The sequence below is a fragment of the Chlorocebus sabaeus genome, chromosome 12 (assembly GCF_047675955.1).
Source record: "Chlorocebus sabaeus isolate Y175 chromosome 12, mChlSab1.0.hap1, whole genome shotgun sequence".
In the NCBI taxonomy this organism is placed as follows: domain Eukaryota; kingdom Metazoa; phylum Chordata; class Mammalia; order Primates; family Cercopithecidae; genus Chlorocebus; species Chlorocebus sabaeus.
The window spans coordinates 109338419-109360502 of NC_132915.1; the positions used below are offsets into that span (position 1 = coordinate 109338419).

General features: G+C 46.6%; 1 pseudogene; it reads right to left on the minus strand.

Annotated features, from left to right (window-relative positions):
* Positions 1–928: 928 nt before the first annotated feature.
* LOC140713124 (uncharacterized) overlaps positions 929–22084 on the minus strand; it is a 28158-nt pseudogene continuing 7002 nt past the window's right edge.

The following is a 22084-nucleotide window of genomic DNA, read 5'->3' on the forward strand; positions in this document are numbered from 1 at the left end:
TGAGGTCAGGAGTTCGAGACTAGCCTGACCAACATGGAGAAACCCCATCTCTACTAAAGACACAAAAATTAGCCAGGCATGGTGGTGTGTGCCTGTAATCCCAGCTACTCAGGAGACTGAGGCAGGAAAATCACTTGAACCCGGAAGGTGGAGGTTGTGGTGAGCCCAGATTGCGTCATTGCACTCCAGCCTGGGTGACAAGGGTTAAACTCCGTCTCAAAATAAATGAATAAATAAAACAAGAAATATATATTTACGTCTAAATATATAATTGTAATACATAAATGTATATATAAATATACATTTATTATAAATTTATTGATATATGAAATATGTTTATTTCTGAGATAGTGTCTGGCTCTGTCACCCAGGCTGGAGTGCAGTGGCACTATCATAGCTCATGGGAGCCTTGAACAGATGACTCAAGCGATCCTCCCACCTCAGCCTCGTGAGTGGCTAGGATTGCATGCACACACCACCATGCCTAGCTAATTTTAAAATTTTTTGTGGAGACAGGGTCTTCCTTTTTTGCCTAAGCTGGTCTTGAACTCCTGGGCTCAAGTGATCTTCCTGCCTCAGGCTTCCAATGTGTTAGACGTGGGCCACTGCATCTAGTCTAATGCATTTTTTAATTTGCGAGTTTATATTATTTGATATTTTGAAGTATTGAATGTGTTGAACAACCAACTTGCAGAATTCTCAAACAATGGATGGTCAGCTCTCATGTCCTGGTTCAAATCGCCCCAGCACACCATGGCTAGAAACCTTTCAGCCAACTTCCACTTATGTGTCCTGGGGCAGGACAATGTCACTTGGCCAATCCCCACTAAGAGGGACTCCAGAAAGGCAAGAAACTATTCTGTTCTCTATAATGGAACCTGACCAGGGAGAAGGCAGCTGGGAGGGCCAGCTGGGCCCTCCAACCAGCAGCGTCCACCATCGACCCACTGCCCTAGAACTACACCGTGCTGGGCATTTGGGGTACTGTTATGAGAAAGAGTTTCCATTTTTCTTCCCATGGGACCTTCATGCTAGTGGCAAGAGACAATTTTTTTTTTTTTTTAGAGAGAGTTTTGTTCTTGTCACTCAGGCTGGAGTGCAATGGTGTCATCTCGGCTCGCTGCAACCTCTGCCTTCTGGATTCAAGCAATTCTCTTGCCTCAGCCTTCAGAGTAGCTGGGATTACAGGATTGCACCACCACGTCTAGCTAATTTTTGTATTTTTAGTAGAGATGGGGTTTCACCATGTTGGCCAGGCTGGTCTGGAACTCCTGAGCCACTGCACCCAGTCAAGAGGGAGATTTTCAATCAATAACTATAATTGTGATGAATGCCAGAAAGAAGAATGTGTGTGATGGGGAGGGGACCTAAGTTACTGTCTCATATTTTAACACTTTCACAGGCAATAACTAAAAACTTAGAAGCTTAAAACAACACACAGTTTTAAGCCAATTTTGGCAAACTAGGAGTTGAGCACATTTTAGTGGGTTCTGTGCTTGGGATCTCACGCTAAGCAGCTGGGCTGCATCCTCATCTGAGGCTCCACCAGGGCAGAATCCATTTCCTGGGACCCGGTTGGCAAGGGCCCAGCTTTTTGCTTCCTTGCCTACGGGGCCCCTCCAAAGGTCTTTTCTCAGCACATTATCTCCCTCCGGCAGCGCCTGCAGGCGGAACCTTTCTCTCAAGTGTGAGAAGGTGACGCACTGTGACAGTGACATCCCATTGCTTTTGCCAGGCTCTATGGGTTAGAAGCCAGTCACCGGTTTTGCTCGTACCCAAGGTCAGGAAGACTATGCAAGGGCATAGGTTATTGGGGGATCAGCCACTTTAGGGTGTGGCTGCCACCACTGAACTTGGTGAGAATTTAAGGGTTGGTAGGAGCTGGCCAGGTACAGGGGTGAGGGTGTGTCAGGCAGGGGTGAGGGCATGGAGGGGGATGCAGAGGCCTGCACCCTGGAATGTCCTTTCACTCCCTGAGGTTTTGTTCTCCTGATCCCTGAGTACATCCCAGAACACGGTGGGGCCCTAGCAGGGGAGAGGTAGGGAAGCATGCGTTGTTCATCTGGAGACCTTGTGAGGCAAATCAGATTAGGGGCCAGGCTTTCAGTGGTGGGTGCGAGCGTGGGAGTGATGAGTGTTCAGGTGTGTGTGGGAAGAGGGATGGGGATGGGGTCAGCCCCAGCCACCATGAAGACCTTAAAGGTGCATCCACCCATCCCAACAGCCTCCCCGAGTGAGTGCCTTCAGGGTGCAGGTCCTGTTTTACACAGGTCCCAGTAGCTGGGACCACAAGTATGCGCCACCACGATCGACTAAGTTTTTGTATTTTTAGCAGAGATGGGGTTTCATCTTGTTGGCCAGGCGCGAAGCCCCCGGTGCCACCCGAGGCCTCAAGTGATCCATCTGCCTCGGCCCCACAAAGTACTGGGATTACAGGTGCGAGCCACCGCGCCTCTCCCTACTTCAGTCCTAAAGCCCACCATACGTGCTTCCAAATGTTTGCTTGGACCTCAGTTTCACTTTTTGTAAAGCAAGCCTGTCTCTCGCTCTCTGCCCTAAAAGCCTGAGTTCTGGGCTTGAGATGAGCGCGTCCTGTAGAGCAGACTGCAGGTGGACGTTGAGCTGGGTCTTCTAGGAGGCCAGGATCCGGCCAGCTCTTGGGTCCGGTCCTCCCGCGGAAACCTGTACGCCCAATCCCAGCACCGCCCCGCCCAGCCTCCATTTGTTCCCCTAGGCCCCGCCCTCTCCGCGCGGATCGCTCCCCATTGGCCGGGTGGCGGGCCCTGGACGCCCGGCTCTGCTGGAGGCGGTGCGGCGGGCGGCAGGCGGGGCCCTGTGCCCCAGCGTGGTGTGTGTTCCGGCCGCAGCCTCGCGCCAGCTGCAGCTCCTTGATCCGAGCCGGATCCTGAGCGTGGAACACGGGCTGAACCCGCGGCAGCGGCCCCGCCCCGGGACTCCATTGTTGAGGCTGCCGCGGCTCTGTCGGCTGCTCAGCTGCGCTCCAGTCGGCCCAGGCGCCGCGGCGAGGAGCGAGCACTCGTAGGCGGGGGTCTGAGGTGAAAACGGGCAACGAGGTCTCCGGACCGGGCGGGGGTCTCTGCCCCGGGCGTGGCGGCTCCGAGTTGGGCTCCGCAGGGTCCGAGGTCGGGATCCGGGGTCCTTGCGCCTGGGCTTTGTCTCGGCCTCGGGTGGCACCGGGGGCTTCGCGCCTGCTGCGATACCACGTGGGCCCGCGCGGGGGTCCCGGTCGCCCTGCCGGTAGGGGCCTGTCCCCACTGCTCCCCGGCTCCCCGCGTCTGCCGCGGAGGGGGCTGCATGGACCCGGGCGCTGGCTTCTGAGCCGAGATGACGTCACTGCACTCCAGCGTGGGCCACCGAGTGAAACTCCGTCTCGAAAAAAAAAACCCGGTAAAGTGTTTTACCCAGCCTAGGTACGTGTGGTAGAGCCGAATGAAAGCTTAGAAAAAGACGACTTGAGAACTAGCCCAGCAGAGGAATCAGGTGGGATGTTTTGTTACTAAGTGAAACTTGCACCTGTTTTCTCCCAGGCCTCGTTGAGTTGTGTACAACAGAGAGCTCAGGTGTTGGGGGCAGTTGACCGGTTGAAGAATGCATTGCTATTATGGGAGGAACATTGGCCTTTGAAAAAGCAGAACTGGATCCACGTTCTTGCCTGGTAACTCTAACTATCATCTAGTTTGTAAAGGGGAATGCAGTTCACTGAAAAACTCTTATGACAGTGGGGAAAGGATTGGGGTGTCTGCATTGGTTTGTGTACTATAGGCCATATGAACGAGCATTTAGGCTGGAGGGAGGCTTTTCATCTCTATAACTTTACTTTCACAGGACAATTCCATCACGATTTGAAGATTTTTGAGTGAAAACTACATTGTTCTGCTATGTGTTTCGGGGCAAATTTCTACATACAATTTGCTTAAATATTTCAGATGATACAAGAATATATGTGTGGGGTAAAAAGCTGAAATTTGCAATCCCCCTTCTCTAGAAGTAACCATTGTGAATAGTTAACTCTGTATTCCAGCTATTTTGTATACTATAAATACACTGTGAACATTTGAGTGTATATAGACATGTATGTTACACACAGTTTTAGAGATGGAATATTGCTGTGTTGCCCATGCTAGTCTCAAACTCCTGAGCTCAAGTGACCCTCTCGCCTCAGCCTCCCAAAGTTTTGGAATAACAGGCATGAGCCACCGCGCCTGGCCTGCATGAGTATATTTACTAATTGCTAAGTTACTCTGTTCAACATGTGTCTATTGAAGTCCCCCATGTGCCAAGCATTATTCTGAATACCTTATATGCACCAATTGACTTAATTTTTAGAGCAGCTCTCTTATTGTGGCCCTTTTACAGTGAGGAAACTGAACCACAGAGAGGCTGAGGACGTCGTCTAACATCACACAGCCAGTGCTGTTGGAATTGAGGTTTGAACCCAGACAGCTAGCTTCAGATCTCTTAGCTGTTATCATAGATGGCACACCCAAACCTTAGGGCCGCCTCCCAAGCCTTGCCTCCGATACGGGCTCGCCTGAGCTCTGCGAGAGCCGTGTATGTGAGGTTTCTTTCCTCTTTAAGAACACAAGTCTTGGAATTGTCGCAGAACCTGGTAGGACCTCTTGAAGACCAAAAACAGGGATTCTTCAAGCCTGACCCAAGGCCAGATCTCTGATTTAGCTACTTGGAAGGTAGACGTGGAAGAGAGTAATTTTGCCAGAACAAAAAGTCAGGATGGCTGGGCTGACTCGGCCAGACGCAGTGGCTCATGCCTGTAATCCCAGCACTTTGGGAGGCCGAGACAGGTGGATCACCTGAGGTCGGGAGTTTGAGAGCAGCCTGGCCAACAAGTTGAAACTACGTCTCTACTGAAAATATGAAAATTAGCTGGGCTTGTTGGCGGGTGCCTGTAATCCCAGGTACTTGGGAGGCTGAGGCAAGAGAATTGCTTGAACCCAGGATGCAGAGGTGGCAGTGAGCTAAGATTATGCCACTGCACTCCAGCTTGGGTGACAGAGCGAGACTTCGTCTCAAAAAAACAGAAGGAAGGGGAAGGGGAATGCCTGGGCTGACTCATAGGGAAGAGGCCCTACAGCAGCCGTAGGACCTTGGCCACTTGGGTGGAAAAGAAGGAAGAGCTTCACCCATGGCGGTGACCTGGACTGCAGAAACCACACTAAACAGTCCACATCCTGGAGCCTGGCCACCCCATTTGCTTCTCTTCTTGGGTAGGGGTTGTGGGGAGCTTTCTACCCTGGAGGGTGAGCTGCGCAGCTTCTAACCAGGGTGGGCATGTGTCTGTCCCTGGGAATACAGACAGCGTTCTCATAAGCAGCCCAAATACTCCTGAACAGCTTTTTGTAGGGTGGGGCAGGGTGGGGCGGGGCAGAGGGTCATTTTGACTCCTAGGTACGTTTTCCACTTTCACTGCTGATAACTGTGTTACAGATGAAAATTTTGTTTTTGATACTGAAGAGGGCTTAAGAGAGTGAGCTATTATGGCACATCTAAGTCTGCTAAAGTAGAACCACAAGGTAGTGTAGGAAAATCTCTTCTAAATTATGGATCATATATGGTGAACGTTAGAAGCCATGTGTACCTAAGTTGAAAAACCAAAACATGGCTTGTATTTGGGTGACCCCGGTAAGTCTGGATGCCACTGCGCCTTGTGTGAACACAGGATGCTGAGGTGTAGGGATGAACAGGCTTTTTCTGGACATCTTGCGCTTCTCCCTTGGGGTAAAGTGGGGTGGCAGTAGCAGCGCACAGCTGTTGGGCCCCTAATATTTGTCGGCTGTTTTTCCTGTGGGATTCCATTTAATGCAATCTTGGAGGTAAAATTATGTTATTGAAGATAGAGGCTTAGAGAAGTTGAGAAAATTGTTCAAGGTCACATCATTTGTTTTGTTTCGTTTTGCTTTAGAGACAGTTTTGCTCTTCTTGCCCAGGCTGGAGTGCAGTGGTGCGATCTCGGCTCACCATAACCTCTGCTTCCCAGGTTCAAGTGATTCTCCTGCCTCAGCCTCCCGAGTAGCTGGGATGACAGGCATACGCCACCACGCCAGGCTGATTTTGTATTTTTAGTAGGGACGGGGTTTTTCCATGTTTGTTACCCTGGCCTTGAACTCCCTACTTTGGGTTATCCACCCAACTCAGCCTCCGCAAGTGCTGGGATTACAGGTGCAAGCCACCACGCCTGGCCAAGGCCATGTCATTTCTTAAGTTGAAAGATGAAGTACTTGATGAACCCAGAAGTTTGACTTCAAGGCCCTTGATCTTTCCATAACACGTGGTTCCTTCCCTGGTTGGTGGGAGTGACTGAAGAACTGAAGGAAGCTGTGTTTTGTGGAAAGAGGACCTGAGGGGTGTATGGTCTTTCCAGGCTTGGAATCTGCCATGCTGGGCTTCTGAATTGTATAGCTTGGCCATATAGTGAGAAGCCCCTCATTTAAGACTTATTTTTTGGGGAAAATGAAGGAAAGCCACTCACATGAGACAGGCAGAGGCGACTTTCTCAGAGTTGCTGTGGCAAGAGAGTCGGCACCGTCACTTGCGTGTGGCAGAGACTGACATGCAAGTGAGTGGCGGATGAGGAGTTAGGAAGCTTCAGGATGGAAAGAACGGCTCCCAGTGGAGGCTGTTGTGGGGGCTGGAGGCGACTGTGCAGAAGTGGGGTGTCCTATGTGATTGGTTAGGGGCATATTTGGCTTTCTCTGAATGATCCTAACTGGAAACAGGGGCCAAAATTAGGGTGACTGTCAGTTTTGAGTCAAGTCCTGGTCACCTGGGACAGAGTTGTGGTTTAGTTTCTGGGTTGTGGAGAGAGAGCAGTCTGGCTTCCTGTCTGATGTGCTAGCCTGGCTGGCCTCCTGGCTGTTGACTGTAGATAGGGGATTGGTTTCCTGGGTGGGCAGCCATAGGTTGTGGTCTGAGTTCTGTCTTTATACATATGATCAGGCATGGTCTGTTTATATATTCAGTCCCTCATTTTTCTTGTCAGTAAAAACATCAAGTGACAAATTGGATACCTTGGGAAGATTTTAGATGTCTGTGTCCCCTGGAGGAAGTTTTCACATTCACATGGAATCAGAATGAATATGAACAATGGGGCCATTTATCTTGAAGATTTAAAAGAGGAAATCTTCAACAATACTACCTCGGCGCCATTGCCTCTTTGTCCATCCTTAGGGAATGTGTTTTTATGCACCGCCGGCTCATCGTCCACCAGTTTGTGGTTGATCCAGTTCTCTTTACGTCTTACCTTGAGTGTATCTCATTGTTTGCTAGTGTTACCTTTCCCCTTCGTCAGTGTAGTTTATTTGTGTAGCCTCTGTTGGTAGGAAGTTATTTGTGGAATTTGTGAATGGAAGGGACCTTGGAGTTCTGCTAGGTCAACAGAGTGATTTTAGAGATAAACGGAAATACAGGGAAATGTTCCAGCTTTTTTGGTGGCAAAACCAGGAATAGAAAGCAGTGTTCTTTGTGCCACAATGTCATTGGAAGACAGCTCAACGTGGGCCTAAAATGCAGAATAATTAACTTTCATTTGTCTCTGCTTCTGACTCTTGCTATCAGACATTTTAAATTGACCTAAATGTGTTAGCAGAAATATGAAAAGTCCTGACTTGTTTACATATAAGGTACTTTGTCGCCTACTCATTTGGTTGTTTTTTTCAACAGGATTGAAAAGACATTGTTATAAACTGAATGTTTATGTCTCCCCCAGATTCTAGTACTGGAGCTCTAACTGCCAGTGTGATGGTATTAGGGGGAAGGAGCTTTGGGAGGTGATTAGGGTTAGATGAGGTCATGAGCGTGGGCCCTGGTCTGACAGGATTAGTGCCCTTAGAAGAAGAGAAACCAGGCCAGGAGTGGTGGCTCACACTTGTAATCCCAGCACTTTGGGAGGCCGAGGTGGGCAGATCATGAGGTCAGGAGATTGAGACCATCCTGAAATCCTGTTTCTACTAAAAATACAAAAATTAGTTGGGTGTGGTGGCACGTGCCTGTAATCCCAGCTACTCGGGAGGCTGAGGCAGGAGAGTTGCTCGAACCAGGGAGTTGGAGGTTGCAGTGAGCTGAGATTGTGCCACTGCACTCCAGCCTGGTGACAGAGTGAGACACTGTCTCAAAAAAAAAAAAAAAAAAAAAAAAGGGAGAGAAAGCAGAGAGCTCGCACTGACCTGGTGTGAGGAAACAAGAAGAAAGGTGGCTGTCTACAAGCCAGGAAGAGGTCCCTGTCCGGGAACTGAGTTGGCCGACACTTTGATCTTGGACTTCCAGCCTCCAGAGCTGTGAGAAATAAACTAATGTTTAAACCACACAGCCTTTAGTGTTTTTTATGGTATTTGCCTAAGGTGTTATGGCCATCTGATTTGACTGATACAGAGATGGTTCCAGAATACTGTAGCCTGTATCTGAGTTGGTGATGCCATGAAAATAAATGTAGTAGTTCATTCCTTTATATAAAGATAGTGCTGTGAGCACAGGGCCTTTGCTCATGTCTTAGTTGAGTCTTGTTTTCTTATAATAGCTTCCTAATTTCTCTTTCCCCCCTCTAATTTATATTATATAGCTGGATTAAATCATATATGGCATGATATTATACTTTATGTCTATACAAGCTTGTAGTGATTTTATTTCATTTGATTTGATTTTTGAGACATGCCCTTGCTCTGTGGCTCAGGCTGGAATGCAGGCGTGCCATGACAGCTCACTGTCACCCTAAATTCCTGGGCTCAAGTGATCCTCCCGCCTCAGCCTCCTGAGTAGCTGGGACTACAGGTGTGCTATCCTGCCTAGCTAATTTTTAAATCTTTGTAAGGACAGTCTTGCTGTGTTGTCCAGAGTGGTTTCAAACTCCTGGCCTCAAGCAGTCCTCTCGCCTCAGCCTCTCAAAGCACTGGATTACAGGCATGAGCCGCCACACCCGGCCCAGTGATTTTTCATTGTTAAGATCAAGGACGGGTTCCCTGGCTTGGCATTCTAGGCTCATGATCAGGTCGTGATATGCAAGTTTGGGTTTCAGTGTTTCCATTCCCGCCATGAGCCTTGCACTCCAGCTTGTTGCCTAAGCCCTGTTCTGAAGCCCAGCCTGACAGCTGCACTTAGAATTTATACCTTCTCATCTCTTCATCGTCTACACCTATGTTCTTATCTCCTTCTGGGACATCATCTCCACACTTCTGCCTCTTTAAATCTTCTCCATCCTTCAAGACTTGAAATACTCACTTCCTTTCCATGATCCCCGCTCTGACATCCAAGCTAGAATTAATCTTTCTTCCTTTGAACTCTGATAGTGCCTAATGATTTTCCATCCTTTAATTATACAGCAGTTCTGTGTGTTAGATGATATTATTTTCCCAGTTTTTCATAGTTACTTTGAAAATATTTGCTGTAGTCATATATTTTGAATATGTAATATGAGTGACATTCAAAACGTACTGGAGAGTGAAAGGCAGTCCTACTCCCATCACTGCCCTGTGACCACTGTTGCCAGTGTTTGTTTGTTTGTTTGTTTGTTTTTCCAAGGCAGAGTCTTGCTCTGTCACCAGGCTGGCGTGATCTCGGCTCACTGCAACCTCTGCCTCCTGGATTGAAGCGATTCTCCTGCCTCAACCTCCTGTGTAGCTGGGACTACAGGTGTGCGCCACCACACCCAGATCATTTTTGTATTTTCAGTATAGACGAGGTTTCACCATGTTGGCCAGGATGGTTTGGATATCTTGGCCTCGTGATCCACCTGCCTCAGCCTCTCAAAGTGCTGGGATTACACGCATGAACCACTGTGCCCAGCCTATGTGTCTTGTTTTTAAAAACACAGATGTTGGCATAAGATAAACACGGTTCTCCACCAGTTCCCCACTGGTAAGTATTTAGGCTGTTCCCAACCGTCTGGATTAATCAATGCTGAGTTGTACATAATTCTTGCATATTTGCATGAATATGTTCATAGGATGCATTGCTAGAAATGAAATTGTGGGATCCAGGGATCTGCGCTTTTTAAATATTGATGGGTGTTGCTGGATTCCCTTCCGTTAGGGCATACCGTTATCTCACTGTCAATGTGTAAGGGCGCCTATTTCTATTTCCTTGCCAACAGTTTTTTCTCAGCTGTTTTCCTTGACATCACACACACACAAAAATAGCCCGCTTGTTCCAAAAACATGGACATTTTACATTTCTACTTAAAGTGTGCGCACACTGACTGAAGCTCTGTGTTGCAGTGATGTGTGCTGCTAGGATTGTGGCTCTGTTTCGAATTTGCTAACCAGGCTATGGCTTTCCAGGCAGGTATTTTTTGTTTTGTTCATGCTGTTGCTGTCCTTGCGCTGTGTGAATTTCCCTCCACTGCCCAGGCAGATTTCCTTTCCGGTGGACGAGCTTAGTTTCTCATCCGGCAGCCCCGTTTCCTGTTGACCTGGGCCGAGTGTCTCATCCGGCAGCCCTGTTTTCTGGTGATCTGGGCAGAGTGTCTCATCTGGCAGCCCTGTTTCCTGGTGATCTGGGCTGAGTGCCTCCATGAGAACTTGCACCCATCTTCTCCAGTAGTGCATCTTTTCACAGCAAGCAAAACATTTTCATCACTTTTCTAGTGGGAGAGGCACTAGTTCTTTTCTGGGCATCAGGAGACCTGGCTTTGTTCTGGTTCAAGCAACAGCTGGTGAGTTACCAAAGACAAGTCACATCTGGTCCCTGGTCCTTTGCTGTATAGGTAGAATCACAGTCCGAGTGGACATCACTGCCCTGGTCTCTATGCAGTACTGAGTGTTGTGGGGATGATGGCTAAGTGTCAGGGTGCATTTCCACTACTAGGGGATTACAGGCCAGCCAAAGACACAGGAGGAAAGCTAACAGCCCCGGGCAGGTACACAGAACCAGAGGAGTTTGGAAGGGTGGTTCCAAGCTCCTTGGTGTGACTGATGTGATCACAAAAAAAACATTTTATCTCTAAGTCTTGGGCCATTGGGCCAAGAGAAGAGAGAGCTGGTGTTGAGTTGTAGTGAGAGGTGCGTGGTTCATGTGCCTGCTGAGCCTGGCTTGGACTCAATTCCATTGAGTCCCATTCCATTTTACCTTCTGTTTCCACCTTTCTCATGCTCCTGCTTGTTTCTCCAGAAAAAATTGCAATAAATTCCTTTCAAAAACTTTACAAAAGCCATAGATGCTTATTGAAAATAGTTCAAATGATATGGAAGACAGAAAGATAGTGTTTTTCTGTTGTGTGTTTGGATGAATGTGTCTTTGGGGTAGTCACTTTTAACACTGGGTGTATTTCCTTCCAGATCTTTTCCAGTGTACCTACAAATATGTATGTACACTTTGTAAAATACAAAATAGTACCTGATAAACACTAAGTCCCCCTACTCCCACTGCGCAGTCTACATGGATATCCTTTCATGGTGATACGATGAGACCTGATCGACCCCTTTTGTTCACTGGAGTGCTAGGTACTAATAGCTACAGATAAGTCACCTTCAGTGGACGTTTGCCATGTGACAGGGTCTGTGCTCCAGGCAGGCTACATGAAGTGGGTCTTAAGGCTTTTTACAACAATGCTATGGGTGAACACAGTAATTGTTAACATGTTGCAAATGATAGGATTGCAGTAGAGAGAAGCAAAGCTGCTTGCTCAAACTCATGGTACGATTCTCAACAGAGAGAGAGAACACTTTTAAAACAATTGTTGTTATAGTCAGGTGATTTATGATCATTTGAAGAAATAGTGCATTCAGTGAATACATTTCAGGGTCTGGTACAGTCTGGGAGCTGTTCCTGAAAATGCACTGGGCTAGAGGTAAGGGAGTGGTCCATTGGCCATGGGCCCCTAGTGCAAGGAGGGAGGTCCCCGGGAGAGGGGGCATGGAGAGGAGGTCTCTGAACAAACCTTGCAACGTCCATTTCTGCTGAGTCTGGTTCGAGGTGTGGCTCTTGACATGTACACTTTTCAGAGATACTTGGTTTCGATTTTTATCATGGCTCACCTTAGCAGCAATGGTTTTGAACTGCCTGGAGATGTGGTCTGGAAGGCCAGTGTTATGCCCATCCTTCCCGCTCCTGCAGGAGGGGAGTCATCCTGGGACTGGAGGGCTTCACCTGTAATCAGCTGTCTCATAATAAGTGGATTTGATGCTGGTTTCGGTAGGTCAGGAAATTTCCCATTTGGAAGGAAAACGGACACTTGTCTTTGGGTTTTGCTGAGGAGCCACAGGGTTTAGAGCAGGGACTGGAAGTTTGTTGAGACACATGTGAGTGCACTCAAACATCTTCCAAGAAACATGGAAATAAAGGCAGTGTTCCAGAGAGGTCCCTGGCTTTGGGATATAAATATTTCTGTAACAGAATGGTACTGGATGTCTGCTGTATTTTTTTCTCTGCTATTTTGACAAGTTTTATTTGGGTGTGTGTCTCCTGTACAGAAGGTATGACATCAGTTTTTGCCACCAAGTATTTACAGCCGTTGGTTACCTCCTCTGTGGGTCACTTTTGTGCCGTGGTTTCTTTGAGGAAATTGTAGGTCTCCTACCCAAAGCACATTGCCCATTTCAAGGTGTTCCTGGATTCTGAACACCTGTGGCAGTGCCTTCCATGTGGGTGAAGCCCGCAGAGAAAGTACCCCCACCCCAGGAGGTGGGGACTGGTGATTGCCTGAGTGAGGAGGCCGGGGATGAGCCCTGGACTAGAACTTGTGACCGGCTGCTTTTTCTTCCCCTCGTCTCCCTCCTATTTTTCTACCACCCCCACTTTTTAAAATTTTCTTATAAAAAATTAGGCAAGTATTTTGGTTTCCTTTATTCGCTATTCCTTGCTAATCGTATGCAGAATGAGCCTGGAAAAGTGGAAAGGAAAGTTGTACTTAGCTTCAGATGATCCTACCAGCCCCGCATTGAGGGGCTTCCCCCAGGTGGCATTGTCAAGTGGCGTTGTGGAGGTTCTCCTTTCAGTCCTCAGCGTTAACCAGCAGAGACAGGTGGCACTTATTCCTGGTTAATGTTGAGGAAGTTGAGCTCAAAGTGGCTAAGGGAACTTCCCAAAGTCACATAGTAAGTAGCAGAGTAGAACCAAACACAGATTGTCTCTGAATCAGGCAGGTCGTCAGATTCCAAAATGGGCTCTTAATTTTTGGAGGTCAAAAAGCTGAACAGACAAAGATATTTCTTTTTTTTTCTTCTTCTTCTTCTTCTTTCTTCTTTCTTCTTCTTTCTTCTTTCTTCTTTCTTCTTTGATTTCGCTATGCTGCCTAGGCTGGTCTAGGCTCAAGCTGTCCTCCTGCCTTAGCTTTCTGAGTGCTGGGCTTATGTCACCACACCCAACAGAACAGACATTTCTTTAAAGAAGACATACAAATGGCCAAAAAATATGTGAGAAAAATGCTTAGTATCACTTATAATCAGAGAAATGCAAATCAAAACCACAGTGAGGTATCATCTCACCTGTGAGGATGAGTATTACCAAAAAGACAAAAAATAACAAGTGCTGGCGAGGATATGGAGACAAGGAAGCTCTTACACACTGTAGGGGGGTGTACACTAGAGCAGCTGGCTGGGCACGGGGCACACGCTGACATCCCAGCACTTTGGGAGGCGGAGGCGGGCAGATCACCTGAGGTCAGGAGTTTGAAACCAGCCTGGCCAACATGGTGAAACCCCGTCTCTACTAAAAACACAAAAATTAGCTGGGAGCGGTGGATCACACCTGTAATCCCAGCACTGTTGGGCAGCTGAGGTGGGTGGGTCACTTGAGGCCAGGAGTTCAAGACCAGCCTGGCCAATGTGGTGAAACCCCATCTCTACTAAAAAATACAAAAATTTGCCAGGTGCAGTGGCGGGTGCCCATAATCCCAGCTACTCAGGAGGCTGAGGCATGAGAACCACTGGAACCCGGGAGGCACATGCTACAGTGAGCAAGCCGAGATTACACCACTGTACTCCAGCCTGGGCAACAGTGAGACTCTGTCTTGAAGAGAAAAAAGAGAAAGAGTAAGAGTAAGCTAAGGCACCCACTATGGCAAACAGTATGGAGGTTCCTCAGAAAACTGCAAATGAAATTACAGTGTGATCCAGCAGTCCCACTACAGTGTAGACACCCAAAGAAAAGGAAATCAGTGTCGGAGGGGCATCCACACCTCTGTTTCCTACAGCACTGTTCACCATAGCCAAGATACGGAATCAGCCTCGGTGTCCAACAGCAGATGATGGATAGAGAAAATGTGGTCTTTATACACAGTAGCATACTATTCAGCCATAACACAGGATGAAGTTCTGTTATTCTCAGCAATGTGGATGGAACTGGAAGATATTATGAAATAAGCCAGAGACAGATAGTTACACAGCACATGTTCTCTTATGTGGAAGGCAAAAAAGAGTGAATCTCTTGGAAGTTGAAAGTAGACAGAGGATCCTAGAGGGTGAGAAGGGTGGGGGAAGAGGGAGATAGGGAGAAATTTGTTAAAGGATACAAAATTATAGCCGGATAGGAATAAGTTCTAGTGTTCTATAACACAGGATGACTATAGTTAACAAGAATATATAGTTTCAGGCTGGGAGCGGTGGCTCATGCCTGTGATCCTAGCACTTTGGGAGGCTGAGGTGGGTGGATCACCTGAGGTCAGGAGTTTGAGACCAGTCTGGCCAACGTGGTGAAACCCCGACTCTACTAAAAATACAAAAAATAGCCGGGCATAGTGGTGGGTGCCTGTAATCCCAGCTACCAGGGAGGCTGAGGCAGGAGAATAGCTTGAACCTGGGAAGCAGATGTTGCAGTCAGCTGAGATCACACCACTGCCCTGTAGCCTGGGCAACAGAGCAAGACTTTGTCTCAAAAAAAAAAAAAAAAAAAAAAAAAAAAAGAAAGAAAAATAAAGTTCCAGATAACTGGAGGAAGGGTATTGAACGTTACCAACACAAAGAAATGATAAATGTTTGAGATGGTGGATATGCTAATTATGCTGATCACCTACAATACATGTATTATAACATCACTATATATACTACATACATATGTACAGTACACAATTATGTGTCAATTAAAAAAGAAAAAACAACTTAGATTGGAATGGCTATGAAGTAGCTAGCTTTTTCATATTTTTTATATAGACCCTAGGCATTTATGTTAAGTAAACTACCCTTGGCTTCAGGAAATGTGTAGTATTTGAATTTTAGCCTTGCATTTTATAATACCGAGAAGTAAAACTGTAGGCTTGCTTTAGATACAGTCACAGGGATTTGCCGTGATGACCTTTTTATGTAATAAGAGGGAAATATACCTTAATAGGCATACATGCTCATTTTTCTCCCTCGTACACATTTTTAGTTGTTGTCCCGGCATTGTGATACTTATGTAAACAGTATGTGATATCTTAGGTAGGAATCAGAATTTTAAGGTAAGAATACTTAAAGTTATGTATTTTTCAAACTTTCAAACTGGATATTTTACATGTCCATTATATAACTGTAATTAAATTATCAAAAAGACAATACCTGTCTTTAATATGGGTGATGCTCTAGCTTTTTTTTTTTTTTTTTTTTGAGACAGGGTCTCACTTTCTCCCAGGCTGGAGTGTAGTGGTGCGATCATGGCTCACTGCAGCCTCAGCCTCATAGGCTCGAGAGATCCTCCCACCTCAGCCTCCCAAGTAGCTGGGACCACAGGTGTACAACACCATGCCCAGCTAATGTTTAAAATGTTTTGCAGAGACAGGGCCTCCCTCTGTTGCTCAGGCTGGTCTGGAATTCCTGGATTCAAGTGATTCTCCTGCTTCATCCTCCAAAGTGCTGTGATTACAGGCATGTGCCACTGCCTGGCCCCATATAAGTGGGATGATGACTTGAGCCTAGGAGTTCCACACCAGCCTGGGGAACATGGCACAAGACCCTGTCTCTACAAAAACTAAAAAAATGAACTGGTCATGGTGGCACCTGCCTGTGGTCCCAGCTACTCCAGGAGGCTGAGGCGGGAGGATAACTTGAGCCCAGGAGTCAAGGCTGCACTGAGCTCTGATCTTGTCATTGCATTCCAGCCTGGGTGACAGAGTGAGACCTTGTCTCTTAAAAAAAGTTACTGGCTACCTGATTATTCATAGGAGAAAAACCTGAACTCTGCTCTAAACTTCATACGTCATACAAAAATTAACTCAAAATGGATCATAGACTAAAATGTAAAATGCAAAATAAAGATGGAAAGAGGAGCTAGAGACTGGGAGAAACTATCTGCAAACCACATGTCTGATAAAGGACTCATATCTATAATATATAAAGAACTATCGAAATTCAGCAGTGAAACCGAATCATCTAGTTTGAAAATGAATAAAAGACCTGAAGAGACATTTCAGATAACATATAAGCACATGAAAAGCTGTTCAACATCATGAACCATCAGAAAAATGCACACTAAAGCCACGTCACTATACACCTATCAGAATGCCTAAAATAAAAAGTAGTAACAAGACCAATGCTGGTGAGGACGCAGGGAAACGGGATCACTCACACTTGGCTGGTGGGAATGCAAGACGGTACAGCCATTCTGGAAAACAGCTTGACAGTTTCTTATAAAACTCAATGTGCAATTGCCATAGGATGCAGCATTCACATTCATGGGCAGTTATCCCAGAGAAATGAAGACTTATGTTCACACAAAAGCCTATATGTATCTGTTGATAGCAGCATTATTTATAAAGGCTAGAAACTGGACACAGCCCGGAGACTGCTCAGCAGGTGAATGGTTAAACAAACTGGTGCACCCAGGCCCCAGACACCACTCTGCAGTAGTTAATGACATCCTTGTTCATCAGTCTTTTGAACTAGAAACCACCATCATGCTTACTCCCCTTTTTCCCATCCTGGGTCTGAGTGGACTTCATTTTGCATTTCTTTCCAATGCATTTTCCCTCTGTCGTTTCTGGTTGCACCTCATGCCTCATTTGAACAGTTGTAAGCCCCGAATTGTTTCTCTGTCTCATCATGGAATCCTTTCTACACTTCATGCCCCGCATCGTCATTGGAACAATCTTTCCAAAACATGAACAAACTAACTTAAAAGAAATATCTCAGGTAGCCTTCCAAGTAAGTATAAGCTTTCTGTTAGAAGTTTGACTTCTTGTCTATAGGGAACCCGAGGACTGTAGAGAGACGGATTTGCTGTCTGCATTTTCAGATCAGGTAGAAATCCCTGGAGGGGCCCATGTGGAATAGTGGCACAAATACCGGTTCTAGAATCAGAAGCCCTCATATCCTGGTTCTAACACTAGCTGGATGTTCTTGGGAAAGTTTTGGTTTCATACCTAGTATGAGGAAGCATATTCAAGGTATCACACAAGGCTGCTGGGAGGAGTGGATGAGGGCCATGGTGAACATGCTGTGTAATCCGTGAAGCACGTCGTATGTGTTGGAAGTGGAGCTGTGTGAATAGTGGTTCTGGAATCATTGTACGAAAATACCTCTGGGCACCTGTGTTGTACATGCCTGCAACATGGGTGAGGCCCGGGTCAGTACAGCTCACAGTTTGGTTTTCATGCAGTTAGAAAGGCCCAAGAGGACCCTTCCCCCCTCCAGCTGTAGGAAGGAGGTGGCTGTCTCCTGCCTCTATTTGGTGGGATTGTCTGTGGCTCCTTGGGGACAGGAATGCAGGGAGTGGGGGAAGAAAGCCGGCCTGACTGCTCGCTAGTCAGCCTTCCCCCAGGGAGGAGTGGAGGGGTCATTTCGTGGTAACTTGCCAAGTCTTTCCTAATCCATCTGCTCTTAGAAATGACCAGCATGACAAGTAAAAGACCCGTTAGAGACAGATGGGCTGTGTGTCCCTTGCCTTTATGGCTTTGTGGCCTCAGAGCTGCCAGAACTCGATAGCTTTCTGGGGAATGCTGGGTCAGCCAAGGGGCTGAAAATAGTGAGAGGAAGAAAATTCTCCCTCGCTGCTCTGGTCTGGGAGTGATGACTGAGGAGAGCGGCATGGAGGGCCCAGCCGTGGGGTCCCTCTCAAGCACACCCTCACCGCAGTGGGAATGCGGGTCTCAACCTCCCTAGGCCTCCGTGATTTTCATCTGTCACATACTCACCTCCAGCAGGGACGTCTATGGTGATGAGATGAGGGAGCATCCTAGCACATGTGGCACTTAGTAGGCTTGCGGTGAGTGGACACTGGCGCCAGTGGAACAGGAGACTGGGCGCTGCGTGTGGACGCACTCACGTGCTGGTGTCATGGGTGGACAGAGGAGAGAGGGACGCTCTGCCGTTCTCTTTTTGGTCTGTCACCCCCACTGTTTTGAGCAGAATCCGTGAGTGTATTCTGTTGCCCCAGTCAACTTGGTAGGCTGATTGCTCAATTTTTTGCTTCCACTTTTCATTTCTTAAGAATGGAAAAGGGAATATTTCCGTTACTTTTCTGGTTGATGGCATATATTCCTTGATATCACCTTAATGCTTTTTAATTTCTATGTATTTTGGATGCTGGAGCTTGCCTGACATCTGTGTATTTATGCCTCACCCTCTCGCATAACTGTTGGCCACACCAGGACCAGAGAGAAGTGACCAGACCGATTGATAGCAGGGCTAGGACTGGAATTCTCCAGCCTTTTGACGCCCAGCAGGCTCTGTTTTCTGTATTGCACTGCTCTGCCCTATTTCGACCCCTGTTAGGACAGTGGATGTGAAATGTAGCTGGGCGCTTTTGGGGGTGTGCTTGGAGTATGGCAGATGCCTCAAACTGGCATTTTCCCCTGATTCTGATTTCTCATGGCTCAGAGTCAGTCGCTAGGCTGTGGACTTGGAAGATACAGGCAGTTGTTCTGTATGGCAAACTATGCCAGGGCATTTTTTTCACCCGGCAATTTGTTTGGATTGGACTGGAATAAATCTGTGATATTGGTTTCTTTGCCAATATTATTAGGGAGTGGAGCCTGACTTGTTAACTTAGCTCGATTCGTAGTGCTTAGAATCTCAGTGAGTGTGTGTTGAACTGAGCGGAAGTGTGAGAGCATCTTGGACAGTGGTTTGCAAACCTAGCTGCTCCTGGGGGACTGTGAAAAAAGCATGCGTGCTTAGTCCCGACCAGTTGAAATAGAATCTGCAGGAATGAAGCCTGTGCAGCTATAGTGCTGTTAAAAACCCCCAGGTGGTTCTGATATACCGTAAAGGTTGAGATCCACTGATCCACAGTGAATTGGAGGCCTGGATCATAGACATGCTTTATGCTTTCACCAGCTTAGAATGGCTCTTGTGTTTTAGAACTGTGAAAAAAAAAGTGTTAAGCAAACAAATGTGGAAATAGCCTAAATGCCATATCCTGTTACTACCTGCCATCAAGTATATTTACCAGTTATCCATTCTGTTCTGATCTCTACCCATTCCACCATTTCTTTGTGGAACAATAATTTGACAGTTGCTTATGCAGAACCAGGGTAAGTCTAGTTTGATTGGCGGGAAACGATTTTCGGTATGAAGTATCTTCAGGCATTTATTGAAGTCTCGTTTGTACCACCACTGTGCTGGACAGTTTGTAAATGTTACTTCTTTAAGGAAGGTCTATGGAGTCAGGCTTCCTGGGTTTTGCTAACTAGCTGTGTCATTTGGTGAAAGTTTTTAAGCTTACATAAACCTGACTTTCTTCCATGAAATGAGATGATAAGGGATCATTATCATCTCACAGGATCGTGCAAATGTGTGTGTAAAGCTCTTAGTTTCATGCCTAACACATAGTAACTACTTAGTAAAGTTTTTATTACACCATCGTCATATTTAAATGTAAATATTAAGAGCTAATAGGCCGGGCGCGGTGGCTCAAGCCTGTAATCCCAGCACTTTGGGAGGCCGAGACGGGCGGATCACGAGGTCAGGAGATCGAGACCATCCTGGCTAACACGGTGAAACCCCGTCTCTACTAAAAAGTACAAAAAAACTAGCCGGGCGAGGTGGCGGCGCCTGTAGTCCCAGCTACTTGGGAGGCTGAGGCAGGAGAATGGCGTAAAACCCGGGAGGCGGAGCTTGCGGTGAGCAGAGATCCGGCCACTGCACTCCAGCCTGGGTGATAGAGCCAGACTCCGTCTCAAAAAAAAAAAAAAAAAAAAAAAAAAGAGCTAATAAATTTGTAAAAGGTAGTATACCTTTACCTCTTGAACCAAAGACTACTTTAGTGTTAAGTAGTTGGGTTAATTTATCACTTAAATATTGGCCTCTTGAATACCTTGAATTTCAATTGAACGTAGCCAGAGGATTTCATAATTGGACCATTGCCTCTGGAAGTTGGAGCTTTGTTTGTTCGTTTGGTTTCACTTCCTACACTAAGCATGTGGCTGTGCGCACCTTTGTGGTGACTCCTGCTACTGGGGAATCAAAGCTTTATTGGCTTCTTTGGAGGAGATGATCTTATGCTATATGAAGCACTCAGACTTTGTTAACTGTGTACCATCCAGACAAGACCAGGTGCTTCCCATGGCAGCCTGTCCTTTTCTTAGCTCTCTCATCAATCTAGCCTGTTCCTTCTATTCCCCTTTATACTAGAACTTCTCTTTGAACACGGAATGTTGTTTTGTCACTGCTAGGTCGCTAGCAATTAGTAATGTCTAGCACATACTAGGTACCTCCTGAATGTTAATAAGTGATAATCTAGCAGAACACAAGATAAATCCGCAGGTTGAGATTTAAGCTGTGTGGTATGAACGTTGCATTGGCAAACTTATTCAATCAATTCTGTTAATACAAGTTTAAAATGCCTTAGTAACTGACTTAGTTCAGGAATCATTTACTGAGTGTCTTCTAGGCCAGACATTGGGGACAGAAAGGTAATAATATATGATCCCTGCCTCATGCGCAGGAAGTCTAGTGCGATGGACAGACACGTGCCAATGGCTCCCACGGAATATGGTCAGCATTAAGATAAAGGGGCACCCTGTGTGCCCTTGGAGCATACAGCAGGGTTTGTGTTCTGGGAACATGGGCTCCATGTGAAAACACAATTTAAATTTTCTTTTTTCTTTTTTTTTTTGAGACAGTCTTGCTTTGTGGTCCAGGCTGGAGTACAGTGGTGTAATCTCTGCTCACTGCAACGTTCTCCCCCCAGGTTCAAGCGATTCTCATGCCTCAGCCTCCCGAGTAGCTGGGATAACAGGTGTGCGCCACCACACCTGGCTAATTTTTGCATTTATAGTAGTAGAGTTTCACCATGCTGGCCGGGTTGGTCTTGGACTCCTGACATCAGGTGATCCTCCCGCCTCAGCCTTCCAAAGTTCTGGGATTATAGGCATGTAAGTATTCATCCTTTTAAATATCTGCGGGTAGCACTTAACTTTAAATGGGTACTAATTAAACGATTGAATGACTTTAGTATGGATTGAATGACTTTGCTCAGGCCTCGTTTTTAATTTCCTTCATTAGAGAAAAAAAAAAATGCAGGTTGAATATCCCTCATCCAAACTGCTTGGAACAAGAAGTGTCTCAGATTTTTTTACATTTTTGGATTTTTGAATATTTGTATTATACTTGCTGGTTGAGCCTCCTGAATTCAAAAATCCAGAGTCAGAGCTGTTCCAATGAACATTTCGTTGAGCGTCACGTCGGCACTCAAAAGTTGTGGATTTCAGAGTTTCTGGTTAGGGAGACTCATCCGGTATGGGTGCTGGATTGTCGCAGGAGTTCTGGACCAGAGGTTGGGTGACTAGGGTTTGGTTTTCGCTTTGTTACTAAACAGGCTGTTTTCTTCCATAAGCTCAGCTTTAGATCCCCCGGTTGTCAAAGAAGGGAATGGGCCATCTGATGTTTAAGGCCTCTGTTAGTTCTGACTTGGAGACACCTGGCTTCAGTTCATCTTCCTTAGGAGTGGACAAAGAATATGGGAATTTTGAAATTGTTAGTCAACATCTACAGGGTCGTTTCAGCCTGGTTTTGGGTAAAGGTCATCTTTAGTGAGCCCAGGGAAAGACAGCAGTTTAGCTGTCAGCTGAGAGGGGTAAGTGGTCCTATTAAATTTCCTCTGTGTTAGTGAAAGCATTGTTAAGGGTCACAGCATTAGTGGAGCTGGCTAGAAAGAGTAGGGGAACTCACTGTTACAGGTTATATTGAATGTCTTTTCAGTCACTAAA